We start from the raw sequence: 20743 nt of genomic DNA on the forward strand, positions 1-20743 counted from the left end.
CCATATAATTTCTTTCTATTTTTAGTAGAGACGGGGTCTCACTCTTGCTCAGGCTGGTCTCGAACTCCTGACCTCAAGCTATCCACCCGCCTCGGCCTCCCAGAGTGCTAGGATTACAGGCGTGAGCCACCGTGCCCGGCCTAGGATAATCTTAATTTAACACTAGATATTAGTTATAAACAAAATACAGTATTTAAAAATGACACTTGGAAAATAAATAAGAGTTTGGCGGCAGATAAACCATAGAAGGATGTCAAAGGCAGAAGTAGCATAAGCAATGGTGAATGAGTGAGAGATCATTATGTGTTTGGGCAATAAGTTAATTGGATCTCTAGAATGTAAAGTGTAAGGGACTGAATGGAGGTAGATAAAGATGATAGTGCCATCTCTGCTCTTTCCAGCCAGCACTGAGTGATGAGCATTTCTAGGAACAACTGTCACAAGCACAGCAAGACCGGGGGCAAGAGAAAGCCTTACCACAGGAAGCAGAAATATGGGCTGGGACGCCCCACTGCCAACAGTAAGATTGCCCCCCGACCCTCATGGACACAGTCCATGGACAGAAAGGTTAGAAGAAATACTGTGCCCTGAAGCTGGACGTGGGTGAACTTCTCTTGGGGGTCAGAATGTTGTACTCGCAAAACAAGGATCATTGATGTCTACAATGTGTTCAATAATCAGCTAGTCTGCACCAAGACATTGGTGAAAAACTGCATTGTGCTTATTGATAGCACTGTACTGACAGTGGTACGAGTCCCAGTAAACACTGCCCCTGGGCCACAAGAAGGGGGCCAAGCTGAGTCCTGAGGATGAAGAGATTTTAAACAAAAAATGATCCAGGAAAATCCATAAGAAATACGGTAAAAACAAAAAGAATGCCAAAAGCAGCAGACTTCTGGAGGTGCAGTACAAGCAGGGCAAGCTTCTTGCATGTATTGCATCCAGACCAGGCCAGTGTGGCCAATCAGATGGCTATGTGCTAGAGGTCAAGGAGATGGAGCTCTTTCTGAGGACAATCAAGGCCCAGAAAGGCAAATAATTCCTCCTCCCTCTTGTCTTAGCTCATGTAATAAAGGTGTTTACTGTTCTAAAGAAAAAAAAATAGTGCCATCTCTGTTGTATCAGTACAGTGTTAGTATTAAATAATACAGCTCTAGTGTATTAGTAGGGATAGTCTACCTTTAACAAAAAAGCCTCCAACTCCCAAAGACTTTCTTAATAAATCTCTCTTTCTCATTCATTTTTAAAGTCAAGGTGTGTTAGCAGCACAAATAGGGGTGAGGGTTTCTTTCAGAAGACTTTAAGAAAGTCAAATTCTTCCATTCAGCAGTGCTACCACTTCCTGGGGCTTCAGCAACATTCACTTAAATCTCTGCATTTGATGAATGTTACTACTATATGTGCACATAAGTGTTATTCAGTTAACACCAATTTGATGGTGGTATCAGGCAGACGGGAGAGGGGGAGGAGGTGATGGATATATTCACACCTAACGGATGCGGTGTGCACCGTCTGGGGGATGGACATTCTTGAAGCTCTGACTTGGGTGGGGCAAAGGAAATATATGCAACCTAAACATTTGCACCCCCGTAATGTGCTGAAATAAAAAATAAAATTAAAAAAAAAAATCTCTGCACTTGGTCAGGAGCTGAAGACCAAACGAGAACTTGGATAATTGTGTGGGAGACTTTAGAGGCCAGTCCTAGAAGTGTCACACACCACTTCTGGCTAACTTCTACTGGCCAGAACTCAGCCACTTGGCTCCATCTAACTCCAGAAGAGGTTGGGAAATGTATATGGCCTCCTGGTAGAAAACATGAGGGTTTCATGAGCACCTAATATAGTTTTGGTCACTCGTACTCATTTCTGTTACCTTATCTGTGTATGTCATCTTCTCCAAAGCTCAGTTTCATTATCTGTATAATGAGGATAAGCAAAGACAAGTTCCAACATTGCTGTAAGAAATTAAACATTGTCTATTAATGTCCCTAGCAGAATACCTATCATATGTTAGGTGATAATTGTTAGATAAAGGCAATTGAACAACAAAATGGATGATGTGTTCAAGAGTATTTCTGAAAAAAAAAATTAAAAGTTGCATTTTATATAACTGACTCCTTGGGCAGTGGATGAAAGATTAAAGAATGACATGAAAATCTTGTAGGAAACTGAGCCAATGAAGCCCATGTGTGTCCTAAATAGTTGAAAGAATGATGGATAACATATACAGAGATTCTTTATCAAACATGCACAGTTTCTGCTCAGCTTTGGGGAGGAGAGGAGACAGTTCAAGAGTGAGCTTCCTGAAGAAAACCAAGAGAAAGTGACAGTGCCAAGAGGTACATGAGGAGGTTCATCTGTGTCTCCACCTTCAGTTAATGCACAAACTAAGTTAAAGCAGTAAATATCTTCAAGGCCAAGATATCCTGCCTTACTTCCAACCAAATTTTGAACCCTGATCATTGCCTATACAGAAATTTTGGAGGACTCCTGTGAGGAACAACTGATTGAAGGGAGATGCATGTGCTCGACTCCAAACTGAGGAGTCTGACCTCTATACAAATTAAAGTTGAATGTGTCTTTTTTTCTTTCTTTTCAGAGTCTATGTTTATTTTTGACTAGTGAAGAGCTTTTATAAAATTAAAGTTTTCTCAAATCAAAATCATTGGCAGAAATCAAAGTAATACAGGAAATTTACTCAATGCAGGGTTCAATTAAACTGCTGTGAATGTTTACTTTATGCTGTCAAAAATGGATAGATCAGCTTCATTTTCTTAACATTCAATATTTCCTTTTATTAATAAAAAATCTCATGACCCTAAATAAATTAAATCAACATTGATTCTACAATTTCTTTGTAAATGGTAAAATTGCTATTTCAGAAGCTATTAAACTCTTAAAGTCAATGCAATTTGGTCAGAATTATTTACCATTGATTAGAAAATAACCTGATGAATCATTTTGAAGAATGTTCTTTATTTATTTTTTATTTTTTTTTTTTGAGACAGAGTCTCACTCTGTTGCCCAGGCTAGAGTGAGTGCCGTGGCGTCAGTCTAGCTCACAGCAACCTCAAACTCCTGGACTTAAGCGATCCTACTGTCTCAGCCTCCCGAGTAGCTGGGACTACAGGCATGCACCACCATGCCCGGCTAATTTTTTGTATATATATATTTTAGTTGTCCATATAATTTCTTTCTATTTTTAGTAGAGACGGGGGTCTCACTCTTGCTCAGGCTGGTCTCGAACTCCTGACCTCGAGCGATCCACCCGCCTCGGCCTCCCAGAGTGCTAGGATTACAGGCGTGAGCCACCGTGCCCAGCCTCTTTATTTTTATTTTTAGCTCTAACAGAGGTGCTTGACAAAAGCAAGTTTAATTAGTGTATTGTGCTGCCGCAGCTATGTCAATTTATGTTAAATACTTGATTTCATTGTTTTAATGTTTGCTTTTAATAAAGAAAATTATGAATCTGAACACATTATAGTTGGCCTCTGAACATTTTGAGTTTATAAGTTTGGGAACAGCTTCAGGTTAAATATGTGTTGGAATTTCATCACGGCCTCTTGGGTTATTAAAATTCATCTGATGGAATATGATGAAGTTAGGCCAGGTTTGTAAAGACATATGAATCTGGATCACAAAGGCCAAGCATCTGCTTCTCAGGTAAAATCTTATTCTAAATTGTCCCCATTTTCCTTGTTACATGTCTATATATAAGTTCCCTATGCCTTCCATCTCAAAGATGGTTGTTTTTTTGTTAGAGCCCTGAATTGTTTATATCCATTGTTTTCCAATAATCCTGTGATTATATTTTTACTATTATAAAAGTACTACCTTCTAACTTGTAGTTATCAATCAGTCTCCAATAAAACACTGAGTGGGAAGAGAGAGGTAGAGAGAGGTAGATGGGGGATGGAGGGGGGGAGAGAGAGAGAGAGAGAGAGAACGAATTCTAGCTCTCTGGTGTCTCTTCTAAGGGCACTACTCTTATCATGAAGGTTCCATCTCCCTGACCTCTTGTAACCCTAATTACCTCTTAAATGCCCCATCTTCAAATATCATCACATTGGGGATTAGGGATTCAACATATGAATTTTAGGGGGACACAAATATTTAGTTCATAACAAATGGTATACAAATCTCTTTATCAGAGTGGCTAGACCAAAAATCAGGTCTATTACTATGATCCATGAAATATTATTAAAAAACTCTACATTAGTGGTTCTCAATCCTGGAGGAAAATTATAATAACCTGGGAGTTTTTTACATAATACTGATTCCCATCACCTCTTATCCCAACAACTGAATCAAAACTTTAGGTTGGCAACCAGGCATCAGGTTTGTAGTCAGGGTTGAGAACCACCGATCTCCATGCAACTGAGCACTGGAGCACAAGGAGGTATTCAGGTTTAATTGGAAAACATATTTTGAAACACTAATATTTTCCTTAGCTGTCAAAATTGAAGATTACTTGAACAATGGTATGTTAAAAAGAATTATAAAATATAAAAATATTAAAATTACCTTATATGGCTTTTAAGGAAATGTGCTTTATTCTTTTCCTACACATAGAAATGAAACTTTTTCCACTGGTCTGTGTCCCTGTTCTTCTGCCAATACCAGGCTGTTTTAATAACTACAGCCTTGTAGTATAGTTTGAATTCTGATAAATGAATACCTCCAATTTTGTTCTTATTGCCTAAAACTGCTTTTGCTAAACGGGGTCTTCTTCTCTGATTCCATACAAAGTGTAAAATTAATTTTTCTATATCTGTGACAAATGATGTTGGTAATTTAATAGGGATTGCATTGAATCTGTAGATCACTTTGGGTAGTATAGACATTTTAACAATGTTGATTCTTCGGATCCACAAGCATGGTATGGTTTTCCACCTGCTTACATGCTCTGGGATTACCTTCCTCAGTGTTTCACAGTTCTCCCTGTAGAGATCTTTTACATCCTTAGTTAAATGTATTCCTAGGTACTTTTTTTTCTTTGTTGCTATTGTAAAGGGTATTGAGTCTTTTATTTGGGTCTCTGTTTCACTGTTATTGGCATATATGAATGCCTCTGATTTGTGTGTATTGATTTTGTATCCTAAGACTTTACTGAAATCATTTATCAATTCCAGGAGTCCCTTGGTGGAATCCTTGGGGTTTTCTAGATATAATATCATATCATCAGCAAAGAGTGAGAGTTTGATCTCTTCTGTCCCCATTTGGACACACTTGATTCTGTTCTCTTGGCTGATGGCTCTCAGAAGGAGTTCCAGCACTATGTTGAATAGACGTGGAGAGAGTGGGCAACCTTGTCTGGTTACAGTTTTAAGTGAGAATGCTTTCAATTTTTCCCCATTCGGTATGATGTTGGCTGTGGGTTTCTCATATATGGCTTGCATCATTTTTAGATAGGCCTCATCTATGCCTATTTTGTTAAGCATTCTTATCATAAAAGGGTGTTGAATTTTGTCAAATGCTTTTTCTGCATCTATTGAGAGGATATATGGTCTTTGTTTTTGCTTCTATTTATGTGGTGTATAACATTTGTAGATTTGCATATGTTGAACAATCAGTGGAACAGAATTGAGAATCCAGATATAAAACCATCCTCATATAGTCATCTAATCTTTAACGAAGCAGACAAAAACATACTCTGGGGAAAAGAATCCTTATTCAATAAATGGTGCTGGATCGAATGGTAGGTCTACTTGAATCTGTTTAAGGTATCTCCACATTGCTTTCCACAGGGGTTACACTAGTTTACAGTCCCACCAGCAGTGTATGAGTGTACCTGTCTCTCCGCATCCACGCCAACATATATTGTTTCGGGACATTTTGATAAAGGCCATTCTCACTGGAGTTAAGTGATATCTCATTGTGGTTTTGATTTGCATTTCCTTGATGATTAGAGATGTACTCACCAGCAAACTGGTTTCCCTAAGTGCACGTTTGGGAATAACACCAATTGGGTATCGGACAGAGGTCTGGGCTGGGGGGAAGGGATGGGTATACACCTACTTGATGAGTGTGATGCGCACCGCCTGGGGAATGGACACACTTGAAGTTCTGACTGGGGGGAATGGGGGTGGGGAGAGGGGATGGGTGCATACCTACATGATGAGTGTGATGTGCACTGTCTAGGGAATGGACACACTTGAAGCTCAGACTCGGGGAGATGGGGAGGCATGGGCAATATATGTAACCTGAACTTTTGTACCCCCATAATGAGTTGAAAAAAAAAAGAAAAAAAATTAAATGGTGCTGAGAAAACTGGATAGCCACATATAGAAGACTGAAACAGGACCCACAGCTTTCACCTCTCACAAAAATCAGATCACAGTGGATAACAGACTTAAACCTTAGGAGTGAAACTATTAGAATTCTAGAAGAAAATGTGGGAAAGACTCTTATAGACATTGGCCTAGACAAAGAATTTATGAGGAAGACCCCAAAGGCAATCACAGCAACAACAAAAATAAATAAATGGGACCTGATTAAATTAAAAAGCTTCTGCACAGCCAAAGAAAATGTGACGACAGTAAATAGACAACCTACAGAATGGGAAAAAATTTTCGCATGCTACACATCTGATAAAGGACTGACAACTAGAGTCTATTTAGAACTCAGGAAAATCATCAAGAAAAAATAAAACAACCCTATCAAAAAGTTGGCAAAGGACATGAACAGAAATTTTCAAAAGAAGACAGAAGAATGGCCAACAAACATATGGAAAAATGCTCAACATCTCTAATCATCAGGGAAATGCAAATCAAAACCACAATGAGATATCACTTAACTCCAGTGAGAATGGCCTTTATCAAAAAGTCCCATAACAATAAATGTTGGCATGGATGTGGAGAGACAGGAACACTCATACACTGCTAGTGGGACTGCAAACTAGTTCAACCTCTGTGGAAAGCAATATGGAGATACCTTAAACAGATACAAGTAGACCTACCATTTGATCCAGCAATCCCATTATTGGGCATCTACCCAAAAGAACAAAAGACATTCTATAAAAAAGACAACTGCACCCGAAGGTTTATAGCAGCACAATTCACAATCGCGAAGATGTGGAAACAACCCAAATGCCCATCAATACATGAGTGGATTAGTAAAATGTGGCATATGTATACCATGGAGTATTACTCAGTTATAAAAAATAACGGTGATATAGAATCTCTTATGTTTTCCTGTAAAGAATTGGAATCCATTCTACTAAGTGAGGTATCCCAAGAATGGAAAAATAAGCACCACATGTACTCACCAGCAAATTGATTTCCCTGATCACCACCTAAGTGCACATTTGGAAATAACACCAATTGGGTGTTGGGAAGATGTGGAGGGTGGGGGGAGGGGATGGGTGTATACCTACATAAGGAGTGTGATGCGCACTGTCTGGGGAATGGACACACTTGTAATTCTGACTCGGGGCTGGCGGGGGGCATGGGCAATGTACATAACCTAAACTTTTGTATCCCCATAATAAGCTGAAATTAAAAAAAAATAAAAGTTAATTTTTTTTATTTTTTATGCTTTTATGTTTTTCATTTGATGTATTGTGGTGCTACAAATGCTTTGGTCACATATATTACCTTTGTACCACCCAAGTCAGAGCTAAAAGCGTGCCCAACACCCAGTCATCACATACCATATACATTAGGTTTCAATTTACCCTTCGCCTCCTTGTAGAAAGACACAGCTTCCCTATGCTCAATCAGGAAGAAATAGAATTCCCGAACAGACAGATATCAATTGCCAAAATTGAAACAGCAATAAAAAACCTTCCTAAAAAAATCCCAGACCAGATGGTTTCACGCCTGAATTTTACCAGGCCTGCCTTTGGTGTTCTACAGCTGTTGATTTCTTTAGGGGTTATTGTCTAGTTTTTACATTTATTTCTGTAATGGACATTCCATAATGCATTTTTCTAATAGTGTTTTTTCTACTGCCTGGTTACTAAGAAGTGCTTTAGTATTGAAAATATGGAGAAATCAGGACTTTTCTTATTTATTTATTCATTGATTCATAACTCATAATTTTATTAGATAAATCATTCTGTTAAATTTAACTCTTGAACTTTGTTGAACTCACTTCAGTGTTGGCTGTAAGGCAACATTTACTGCTGGTTTCCTATGTGCCTGAGAAGGAAAATTAGGTGTTTTATAGTGACTGTGTGTGTTGTTTTTATAGCAGTTAGGTCAATAGTAAGAACTGACTTGCTCAAACTTTTTATATCCTGACTGACATTTTGTGTGCTGGTTCTCTTAATTACTAAAGACAATGGTTACAGTCTCTCAAAAGATTGATACATTTTCCTATGTATGCTTATAATTCTACACCTTTACATTATCTCTATTGATGGTATGTGTACTTGTATACACAAAATTAAAACTTGCACTATTATTGAAATTCCTTTAAGAGTCTCCAATAATTCTATCCCCTTAAAGTTTGTTTTGTTTGATGTTATTGAATGTGCACCAGCTTTCTGTTGGTTAGTCAGAATAGAGTTGTCACTTTCCATTTTTATTTTGAACCTTTCTGTATCTTTTTATTAGGAGGTGTATCTTACAAAACACACGTAATGATATGCAAGTCTAGTTTCTCAGGTATTCATACGATCACTCCTCCTTTCCTTGTTTAGATTTACACAGTATTGGTTTTATATTATATTATCTTTCACTTATCTGTGTCTTTGTATTTATAGTGTGACTATATTAGACAACACATACTTGTGATGTGGTATTTTTTTGGTCCTGCATTCTCTTCCTTTCATTTAATGCGGTTAGTCCATTTTCTTTTAAAAATGTTTTCCCTGCTTTATTGAGATGTTATTGACAAATAAACAATGAAGTTTTGGAAAAAAAAAAAGAAATAATGGGGATATAGAATCTCTTATGTTATCCTGGATAAAGTTGGAACCCATTCTACTAAGTGAAGTATCCCATGAATGGAAAAACAAGCACCACATGTACTCACCATCAAATTGGTTTCACTTATCATCATTTAAGAGCACATTTAGGAATAACATTAATCGGGTGTTGGGCAGATGTGGCGAGGAGGGGATGGGTGTATATATAAATAATGAGTGCAATGCGCACTGTCTGGGGGATGGACACGTTTGAAATTCTGACTTGGGGGAGTGCGGGGGCAAGGGCAATATATGTAACCTAAACTTTTGTACCCCCACAATATGCTGGAATGAAACTTTTGTCACTGCCTTGGGAATTTGATTGTTATACTTACATACATATGCATATTTTTTAAAGAAAATAAGGTCATTTTTGACTTACACAAAGCATCTTTGTGAGCAATCTTTATGAGCAACCTTTGTTTAGCTATTATATCTTGCTCACTTATGTACTTTTGTCCCTTGCATATTTTCAACTCTCAATAAATGCCTTTTGAATGGAATTTCCATAGCTAATTAAAAGTAACAGCTGTTACAATGGGCATGATGCTTTTCTTTATTCTGAGGTGAATAATGAAAATTGGGGGACTGAAAAGGTATTTTCCTAATCTCTTACTTTTAACAGGAAATCAACGTTTTCTTAAGTGCCCACTAAGTTTCTGTGTGTGTGTCTGTGGGTGTGTGAGTGTGTGTGTATATGCACAGAATTCTGGATTGCAATCCTCACCCAGAGATGTGATGTAACTACTAATTCTTCCAGGATTGGGGAGAGTGTAACAGTAAAAACATGCTGTGTTGTGAATGCATATCTGGCACTTTACCTTTCCTTCAAATCGTATCTGTATTAATAACATATGTAGGTTTACAGTGATTCTGATTAAGAGCCATTCAATTGCACAGGTATTATGTTATTTTTTTCATAAAGAAGACATCTCCAAATATAGATGCCTTTCGTCCCACAAAACATGGATGCACTCCTGGTGATTAGTCCCATTTTATAAACAGGAAAGACTAAGAGATTATGACTAATTCAGAATTTTAGAGCAATATATTAAGAAAAAATGGGAATACAACCCTGATCTGAGGCTTCTTTGTTTCTAAGGGATACGACTCTATTACAAAAAGAAGACAGGAGGTGAAATTTAGAATCTGTATAAAATTGTTTGGCTTTGAATCAAATTTCATCTGAAAGCATATCATATTTCAGCTGTCCCATTAGGAGAATGTAATTGGTTTAATTGGAAAATATATTTTGAAACACTAATATTTTGCTTAGCTGCCAAAATTCAAAATTATTTGAAAAATGGTGTATGAAAAAGAATTATAAAAATATTAAAATTTACTTATATGGCTTTTAAGGAAATGTACTTCATTCTTTTCCTATACATATAAATAAAATTTTCATCACTGCTTTAAGAATTTGTTATATTTACATACATAGGCATATTTTTTAAAGAAAATAGGTCAATTTTGACTTACACTAACCACTGAACCCCAAAACTCCTGTGAGAATTTTGGTTAATCAATTTTCTGTAGACAGTTTTAATTCTACTTTTGATATCCTAGCTTAGAATTTGAAGATAATTGAGAAAGTATATTTTTAACAAAGTGAAATTCATCATCTCTAAATTAAAAGATAAATTGTGGAGAGTAGATTTATGGTTGATATTTTACAAAGAAAAAACTTTAGAGTTAATAATGGTTAGCTGCCACTCCGTGTAAAACAGCATGTGGTTGATGATGATTCGTTGTGCTTACTGGCCACTATCATAATATTAGATTTTACAAAATTTAATTCTTTCATTATTTTCTGACATACTATTGCTCAAAGAGGAAGGGCACTCATTTGAGTGATGAAACAAAACAAAACATAGATGGTTTATTGTCATAAAATTTCTAAAATGGTATTAAGTATAAATGAATATGCCTCATATAAGGAATCAGAAGACCAGCAGATGGGTTCACAATTTGAAGCATTAGTGTCCTCAGAAAAGTCACATAGCTTTTCTGACTTTTCATTTCTTCATCTATAGGTATAAGCATGGACTACTCTTACCTGCATATCTCCAAAGCTTTTGTAATATTAATTGAGTAATGGAAATGAATGATACATGCAAATGTGAATTAATAATAATGTGACTGAAGATGATTCGAAGACATTTTAACACTCTGTGTAGTGATGCAAATTGGAAATGTTAAAGAATATGTTCTAATATTTAAATTGTAAGACATCCATATGCCATGGTTCAAATATTAGTCATATACCCGTTTATTAAACTAACATTTATTTAACACTTACTGTGGGCCAGGCACTACGCAAAGCATTAGGGACTCTGTAGCCCACCTACACAATACATTACCATTTTTCTAGTGGAAAGATAGCTAGAGAACATGTGTGAATCTCATATCTTTTATTTTATAAGAGAAGAGTATGAACATATATCCATAATTTTATATCTTGTAGCAATGCCCTCTAACTGAAAATTATGTCCAGTAATTTCTTTACATTTCTGCATTTTATATACAGGTCTTTGGTCCCACCTAAGTGGGCCATAGTTAAGGAATTTGGATATCAATTAATTGAGTATTTTAATTGGGAGAGAAGTAATTTAATTAAACATGCTTTGATTGAAACTAGCTTGTATGCTCCAGACAATATGTTTGACTGTGGTCACTTGTTCTCTCAAGATCCTCACTGTTTTTTTTTTTTTGGTTTTTTTTTTTTTTTTTTTTGGTTACTAGGATGTGCATAACTAGTTTATTATAGATGTGAATATAGGGCATATAAATCCATGATATTTTTATTTAGTAAAAGTGGAGAAAAAAGCCAATTTAGGGTTTATTTAGCACTAATCCAATACCTGAATAATAATTAATAATATATGAGAAAGAATGGAAAGAAGGAAGGAAGAGAGTGAAAGAGGGAAGGAAGGATGGAGGGAGAGAAGAGCAAACTACAGAGGTATGCATAGAGGTCCACAAAATTGTAGAATTTAGGCAGTGTTTCCTTTTTCAACCTTTGTGTTTTTTTTATTTCAGCTTATTATGGGGGTACAAAAGTTCATATTATGTATATTGCCCATGCCCCCCCATCCCCTCGAGTCAGAACTTCAAGCGTGTCCATTCCCCAGGCAGTGCACATCGCACTCATTATGTAGGTATACACCATCCTTTCAACCTTTGATGCTAGCCCAAAGAGATATTCATGCGATTAGAGAACTTCATATCTAAAAATTCTTCTTAGTTTATTGCCAATCATGCCAAGAAAAGACTGTGTTAATAATTTATCATCTATCATCAAGAAAAGCTTTTACTGTTTCTAAATTATTTAAAGTTATCTGTTGGCCTTGTTTGCTTGTTTATTTAATCAAGTTAATTTTTATATAGTTCTGCTAAAACTTAGTCTGCTGACACTTAATCTTTTGTTATCCTGAGTTTGAGTTGAAGGAGAGAATTTTTAATGAGATCCTTTCATTTATTCAGCAAATATTTTTTTTTTTATCATCTATACTTCTGGGTGCTTAGCATCCAGGAGAGGGACAATATAGAAAAAAAAAATTCTGTCCTCATGGAGGTTTTTACTAGTGGGGGGAGGCATACTAAACAAATGAACAAATAAAATATTTAAAACGTTAGAAGAAGATAAATGCTATGAGCATAAATAAAGCAAAGTAAGGGGGATAGGGAGCCTGTAGCATGGAGGTGATCCTATTTTAACTATGATGGCCAGAGGAGGCTTATCTAATGTGATATTTGAGCAGAGACTTGATGGAAGTGAGGAATTGATACATGAAAATATCTGAGGTGAGAATGTTTCAGGTGGAGGAAACAGCAACTACTAAGGCCCCAAGGTGAGAGTGTGTTTGAAATATTGGGATATGGCAAGGAGATCAATCTAGCTGGAATTCAATAAGCAAGTAAAAGAAGGCATGGGGTAAAGTCAGGAAAGTATCAGGGGACAAGATAATGTAGGTCATTATAAGAACTTTGTCTTTTACTGAGTGAATTTGGAAGCCACTGAAGGGTTTGGAACAGAAGATTAACAGGATCTGACAGAATCTTACTTTTTAGTGCAATGGTTCTGGGTTCTTAAATCAGGATATACTAATGGGAGGTAAGGACTGAAGTAGGGAGACTAGGGAAGAGACTATAGCAAGATATGGTTGTGATTTATGTCAGTAGGATGGCTGCAGAGGTAATGAGAAAGACTTCATAGTCAGCATTCTTGGATATGACACACACAAAAATGCATCCAGGATGACTTGGAGACTTTTGCCTTAAGGAAATGAATAATGTAGTTGCCATTTAATGATATATATATGAAATTTCAAAAAGAGCAATTTTCTGGCATGTTGGGAAGGAAATCAGTAGTTGGTGATAATTATCTTAAAGTTCAGATGTCTACAATTTCATAGTATAGTCTCTATTAACCGTAATATGAGACATGTGATATATATCTTTAATATATTATTTTTTTTATTTAAGCATACTACAAGGGTACAAATGTTTAGGTTACATAAATTGCCTGTGCCCCAGCCAAGCTTCAAGCATGGTGGACAAGCTTCAAGCATGTCCATACCCCAGACAGTGTGTACCACACCCATTAAATGTCAATATACCCATCCCCTCCTCCCCCCTCTGCCCTGCACAACGCCCAAACCCAAATATTTACAGCAGCACAATTCACAATTGCAAAGATGTGGAAAGACCCAAGTGCCCATCAATACATGAGTGGATTAATAAAACGTGGTGTATACCATGGAATACTAGTCAGCTACCCCCCAAAAATGGCGAACTAGCACCTCATGTATTATCCTGGATGGAGCTGGAACCCATTCTGCTAATTGCAGTATCACAAGAATGGAAAAACAAGCACCACATGTGCTCAGCATTAAGCTGGTACTAATCGATCAACATTTATGTGCATATATGGAAGTAACATTCATTCAGGATTGGGCAGGTAGGAGGCAGAGTACGTGGTGGGTAAATTCACACCTAATGAGTTTAGTGTGTGCTGTCTGGCGGATGGGCACCCTTGTAGCTTTGACTCCAGCAGTGAAAAGGCAATTTATGTGACCAAAGCATTTGTACCTATGTAATATTCTGAGATTTACAAAGAAGTAAAAAATATATAATAATTTCATATAATCAGTACAACTTTTGATAATTGTAAAATGGAAAAATCAGAGAATATTTTATTTGTCCTGCAGTCAAGAGAAGAAAAAAAAATAAAGGATAATATAAGTACCTTGCCCTAAAGTACACAACTTTACCTGGCCATCTAAATTCTATGTTATCAGGCCACATCAGGCACTTACTGAACATATACATAATCTTTACTTTTTGCACTAGCGTATTCCTATAAACTACGTGGCAAAGTATATCATCGTAAGCTCATTTATATTTTCCCAATGGATCAACACTATTGTTGGAGATTCCTAATCAATAATTTGACATTGAGTACATCATATATTTGATCAACACTCTCTCATAAGGACAAAGATATCATTGCCATAAAATGTTGTAATTCTAATAGATATTAATTATGTATGTGATGAGTGGGAATGTTGTTTCTCTTTTTTGAACTTAGAACGGGTCTAAGAATTGAAGAATATTTTGGATGACTTTATCTCTTAAAGGAGCTCTCAGGGGAGAAAATACAACTTTAAAGCCCTTTTTTTTCTTGTTAAATGTTCCTGTTGTCTGAAGGGGACCTATATGGCCCAAGCAGTAATGCTTCTTACATATGCCTCCCTTCTCTGTCTCTATGAAGACACTGGATTTAGTGAAATCTAAAGGCCCCTGCAGGAATATAACTTTCCAGTATCTGACAGAGAGTGCCCACTTCTTGGATTATGATCTGGATTTTGTTGGAGAGCAGAATCTTTCTGAATATGGTTCTGTTGACTATTTAAGTCTTATTTGTCTGTTCTGGCCTCAGCAAAATTCACAAAAGGAATCTCTTACAGGTTGTATTCCTTGCTTTGGCGATAAGAGTCATATTTCAAGACATGTAGTACAATATAGTACAGTGAAATCACAAGGAATCTAGAAGCTTTGAATTCAAATCCTGTTTATTCATTTATTAAGTGACATTCTACTGAGTCAAACTCTCTAAACCTAGAATTTTCCATTAGTAAACCAAGGGTGATAGTTCTTTTCTTGCAGGGTTATGGTAAAGATTAAGTGAGATAAAGTATAAAAACATCTTATGTATATCTATTAATGTTTCCTCATTATAGCCATGGGCTGGTGTAAGAACATCGAACTCAGGGCATTTTTACAATTTGTTACAGAGCTCTCCCTAACAGGACAATGTGCCTGGACAAAGGAGTTTAGAAGTAAGGTAGAGATGCTAATTAATTGTCAACTGATTTTGAAGTGATCATTTTAGCAAACCCTGATTAGACTGTATTGCTATTATCAGTGCCTATTAATTCACTCAGAGTATGTGAGCAAAATATAATCCTGGAAAGAATCACAGGGTATGCCTAGTGCAGTGAAGCCCTATACTGAATGATCAACCAAGTTGCTAGGGGAGCTTTTAAAAATTACCATTTTCTGGGGCCAGTCCCTGAACATTATGATTCAATAGATGACATATAGTGGCTAGAAGTTTATAAGGTAGAGAATCTCCTTGGAATATTAATGAACACCGAAGACTGAGAACTCTTGGACTGGTCAAATTCCTCATTTTACAAGTGAGTAATATCTATCAAAAGGAGGAAGATTGAGGTCACAAAGTAGGAACTTGAACAAAATTCTTCTGATGCTTAATCCCTTGTTCTTTCCAAAATACCATATGGCAAAAGATAGTAGAGTTGGTGGTGTCTTTTGCAAACCAGGGCCATTTTAAGTGGTGTCTTGACTGTCTACGTTGAAGTCAGGATACGATGCTCTCATGCATAATCATAATGTGAGCCATGGAGTGCTGGGGCCATTTTTTCAGAGACAACATTCTACAGTGCCACATTGCCAAGTTATTAATGGTGTAAACTCACCTGAGGTAGGCTAACACCTCAAAATGGAGCACAATGACAAGAAGAATCCAGATGTAAAGTTAGAGGATCAGGAGCTGCTGGGAAATCAAAGACATGAAGGGGAGGCCTGAAGGCATTTTATGATATTTCCTTGATACTTTTATTGGGATGCTGTTTCCAGACATGATAAAATGATACAGGAATGACTTGGTGGTCAATGTGCTATAAGTAGATGAGCTAGGTGCCCCAATTTCTTGGCAATCAAAGAAATAATAGGTATGTGTGTGTGTGTGTGTGTGTGTGTGTGTGTATACTAAGACATTATAAAGCTCATTAGAAAGCTGCTCTGATGACTAAAATATCTACCTAATAAGTGGGCTATTAATATTAAGATAAAGTATTAACAAGGTCAAATTCAAACTCATGTTTTGAGAGAAACTAGACTTGAAGTTGGAGGGAACAGTTTTATGCATGGAAAAATCTTTCCCATTTTTAGTTCTGGTTAAAATTCTTCCGGGGTAGTTTCTTCATGTTTATATCTTTCAAAAATATTCCATACACAATCAATTGTGTTATTTCATTTATTTTGAAATGTTTGACAGTAGAAAGACCAGGAATTGAAAGAGTTGGATTGTAATCCTGACTTTATCATTAACCAATTCCATTATCTGGCAGAAGTTCCTTTTCCCCAGACTGTTCACCAGTATACTCATGGGTAAGGCACAGTAAGAGATGATCTCAACCCTAAGAATTAATGAGTGCAAAGGTATGGGCAGAGATGAAAACAAGATAGCAGGGTTCATCTGGGAGGGGTAGGGTGGAATTAGACCTGATATTCATGCATCTGTAGGGATCAAAACTAGAATGAACAGGCAATGTATGCTTTTGTTTCCCTTTCTCTTTCCCTGTTTCCCCCCCACGAATATCTTTCCCTGTTTATTCCTGGCCTTATTTTTTTTCTGACAGGGTCTCACTCTATCATCCAGGTTGGAGTACAGTGGTGCAATCATAGCTCACTGTAAACTCAAACTCCTGGGCTCAAGAGATCCTCCTGCCTGAGCCCCCTGAGTAGATGGGACTATAGGTGCAGGCTACCACACCTGGCTAATTTTCTTGCTTTTTGTACAGAAGGGGTCTCATTATGTTGCCCAGGTTGTCCTCAAACTCCTGGGCTCAAATGATACTCCTGCCTCAGCTGCCCAACATGCTGGGATTACAGGCATGAATCACCACACCTGGCCTATGACTGCTCTTTTTATTCTATTTTATTTTTATTTGTTTTAATTTCAGCATATTATGGGGGTACAAATATTTAGGTTACATATATTGCCTTTGCCCTGCCTGAATCAGAGCTTCAAGCATGTCCATCCCCCAGATAGTGGGCACCGCACCCATTAGGTGTGAATATACCCATGCCCTCCTCCCCCCTCACCTATTCCCAACACCAGATAAATGTTATTACTATATGTGCACTTAAGAGTTGATCAGTTAATACCAATTTGATGGTGAGTACATGTGGTGCTTGTTTTTCCATTCTTGGGATACTTCACTTAGTATGATGGGTTCCAGCTCTATCCAGGATAATATAAGAGGTGCTATATCACCATTTTTTTGTGTGGCTGAGTAGAACTCCATGGTATACACATACCACATTTTATTAATCCACTCATGAATTGATGGGCACTTAGGTTGTTTCTACATCTTTGCAATTGTGAATTGTACTGCTAGAAGCATTCTAGTGCAGATGTCTTTTTTATAAAATGTCTTTTGTTCCTTTGGGTAGATGCCCAGTAATGAGATTCCTGGATCAAATGGTAGTTCTACTTGTGTCTCTTTGTAGCATCTCTATATTGCTTTCCACAGAGGTTGTACTAGTTTGCAGTCCTACCAGTAGTGTATGAGTGTTCCTATCTCTCCGCATCCACGCCAACATTTATTGTTTAGGGACTTTTTGATAAAGGCCATTCTCATTGGAGATAAGTGATATCTCATTGTGGTTTTGATTTGCATTTTCTTGATGATTAGAGATGTTGACCATTTTTTCATATGTTTGTCTGTCTTTGCTTGAAATGTTTCTGTTCATGTCCCTTTTAATATCATGTCTCCTCATTCTAGCTTTATCCCCTGAATTATATTAGTATTTTGCTAAAATTCATAGATTTTAAGCAAAGAGATGTAGGAAATTGTTAAGCCTTAAAACAAATTTCAGCAATCCGTGATTACAAGTCCTCTGCTTCATACTGGTAGAAAAAGGAATTTTACTTTCTTAAACTTCAAAACAATGGGTGAGTTGCACTCACTAAAATGATGTGTAGTGCCAGTTAAACATGAAAGGCTACTTTGGCTCTTTCTCACAGATTCTGTTACAACCTTACTGTTCATAATCTTACTATGAATTTGTTTTGTCCAAAAGTTTAAGGATATTATTCATGGGTCGCTCGTTGTGGGGGTTGAGGGAAAAGAAGAATGAAAAGCAACATGTTTTCTTAAAGTTAACATTTCTACAAAAATGTGAGAGCATTCACACGGAAACAAAAAAAAAAATAGTAACCTTGATAATCCTTCTAGAGCACTACTTTCTCTTTCATGAAAGGCATTGTGAGACTTCACCCACAGAAGCATTCAAACACGATTGAATGCATTTGTAATTTTTGAACAATTCATTTGAACCACATTTGCAAGCCAAAGTACTAAAATCTAAAGGAAATTCTTCTTATAAACCTCCTATCATATTTCAGATTGTAATGGTTATATATCTTGAACCATAGTGTTTTTAGTGCAATATTATCAAACCATTGTTCAAGGAACAAATATTCTTCATATGGTACACTGGAAAAAGCAGATATTTTGGAGTCAGAGCAAACTGGGTTGGAATCTCTCTCCCACTTCATAGTTATATTAATTTGGGAAAATTTCTAAACCGCTAGTTTCCTTACTTGCTTCTTGGAAAGGCAGAGTGAATTGCATGTAAAAGCACTTTGTGAACAGCACAGATTATAAGAGAAAGGGAAAGTGTTATCAGCTGAACAGTTCCTAAAATTTGGAAGATTACTAAAACTATGACTGAGATAATCCTTCAAAGCATCCTCCGTGCAGGGCATAACACAGAGTAGTTACTCAATACATAATATTTTTCGAGACATTTTTATTGCAAAAGATTAACCTATGGGTGTAATATTTTAATTATTACACTTGAGTTGCTATTCAGAATAATGTTGTTCTCATCAAAAAATTGGAACATTAACAGGCAACAGAAAGAGCTTCTTAGTGAATGGCAGCAATTGGCCCAACTTCTTCAGCAGTAGATTTTAACAATTTAAGCCTTGAGCTCATGCTGTATTTTCATTCATCTGCATTGCAAAATTTCTTTTTTCTTTTCTGTTAAAGGACTGTGATTTGGCCTAGCATCATTTCAGTAAAATATAATTTGGTTCCATCAAATTCATCCAGCAACCTCTGATGTGGAAAAATTCAAAAAAGATCTTCCCTGAAGCTACTTTCAGACAGTACCTTAGGCTGGGTATTTAGAAATGAAGTCAGATGAACTCAGGATCCCTTTCTTCCACAAATATTCTTACTTGGAGTTTTGGTCTACTTTTTCACTTCATAGAAGGGTTGCTCTTTCCCTGGTTGTGGAATCTCATCATCTCAGCTTTCCTTCCGTCAGCACTAGAGAGTTGGCTGCTGCAGTTTGCTACACAAAGATGATTTTCTCATGTCTTTTTTCAATTCTTTCTCATGAGAAAATTGCTTTTTACGTTCATTTTTAAGTTACCTGTGGTTTTGCAAGAACATATCCCTCACAAAAAGCTATAGAAAGCCAGTAATAAATGCCTTAATAGCTAAGAAGCTCAGTCTGGCAACTAAGCACTATGTCTGCCTTAAGTCACTGTGAGATACTTCCAATAATTTAACTATTCTTAAACAATCACTTTATAGTATATCTAGATCTAAACACTAAAAATTGTCTGTGCTTTATATATATACATATATTAATTAGGTACTACATAGATAAAATGTATGATCATTGCTCCAGCAGCAGCCCCCCAACTGTGGTAGAAGAACCCTGAACACACATAAGCGGCTCCCCCTAGTGACAGAGGAAGCAAGCATAGCACACACCCATCCAGGTTGTTAGGCAAAAGCTTCAAATTCCCTTGCCCTACACCATCTACTGGAACAGAGCCTGTACTTGGCATGTTACTTTCCAAACGAAAACTGAAAGGTGGGAAGCAAACATTGATCTGCATGGGAAGGGCTCAGTGAAAGAACTCTGGAAGTATGAAGAATCAAATGGAAAACACACCCCCAAAGAGGAACACCAGCACTCTAATAATGGACATTAACCAAATTTAGAACACCAAAATGACAGAAGAATTTCAAACATGGATTGTAAGAAAACTCAACGATATATAAGAAAAAATGGATAGCCAACACAAAGAAACCACAAAAGAAATCCAAGACTTGGAAGAAAAATTCACTAAAGAAATTGAACTATTAAAGAAAAATCAAACCGAACTCCTAGAAATGAAGAATTTATTCAGGGAACTACAAAACACAGTGGAAAGCCTCAAGAGCAGGGTAGATCAAACAGAAGAAAGAATCTCAGAGATTGAAGATAACACCTTCCAATTAAATAAGTCAGTCACAGAGATAGAACAAAGAAATAAGAGAAAGAAACCAAAGCCTGCAAGAAATGTGGAATTATGTGAAGAAGCCTAATGTGAGAGTTATGGACATTTCTGAGTGTGAAGAAGATAATACATAAGGGTTAGATAAGCTATTTGAAGATACAATAGAGGAAAATTTCCCAAGGCTTGCTAAAAATCTAGATATACAGGTACAAGAAGCC

The 20743-nt window shown here is 36.7% G+C and overlaps 1 pseudogene; it reads left to right on the plus strand.

Annotated features, from left to right (window-relative positions):
- Window positions 1-414: 414 nt before the first annotated feature.
- On the plus strand, window positions 415-1039 carry LOC138377806 (small ribosomal subunit protein eS8 pseudogene; annotated as a pseudogene).
- The last annotated feature ends 19704 nt before the right edge of the window (window positions 1040-20743 follow it).

The sequence above is a fragment of the Eulemur rufifrons genome, chromosome 30, assembly GCF_041146395.1.
Source record: "Eulemur rufifrons isolate Redbay chromosome 30, OSU_ERuf_1, whole genome shotgun sequence".
Lineage (NCBI taxonomy): Eukaryota > Metazoa > Chordata > Mammalia > Primates > Lemuridae > Eulemur > Eulemur rufifrons.